This window comes from Arachis duranensis, chromosome 10 (genome assembly GCF_000817695.3).
Source record: "Arachis duranensis cultivar V14167 chromosome 10, aradu.V14167.gnm2.J7QH, whole genome shotgun sequence".
NCBI lineage: Eukaryota > Viridiplantae > Streptophyta > Magnoliopsida > Fabales > Fabaceae > Arachis > Arachis duranensis.
Window position 1 is genome coordinate 72,113,553 of NC_029781.3, and position 474 is coordinate 72,114,026.

Below are 474 nucleotides of genomic sequence, written 5' to 3' on the forward strand. Positions count from 1 at the left end.
ATTGATTTTGAAAATTAAAAACTTGACTAACAAGAAAAGATATGATTCAAACATTAAACCTTCCTCAACAGAAAAGGCAACATACTTGAAATGTTGAATCAAATCATTAATTGATAGTAAGTATTTTTGAAAAAGGTAAGAAATTGATTTTGAAAAAGATTTGATTGAAAAATTGATTTGAAAATGATTTGATTTTGAAAAGATCTTGAAAACTTAAAAAAATTTGATTTGAAAACAAAATCTTCCCCCTGTAGCCATCCTGGCGTTAAACGCCCAGAATGGTGCACATTCTGGCGTTTAACGCCCAAAACTATACCCTTTTGGGTGTTAAAGTGCACATTCTGGCGTTTAACGCCCAAAACACTACCCTTTTGGGCGTTAAACGCCCAGTCAGGCACCTTGGCTGGCGTTTAAACGCCAGTGTTTCTTTTTCACTGGGCGTTTTGAACGCCCGGCCTTTTTCTGTGTAATTCC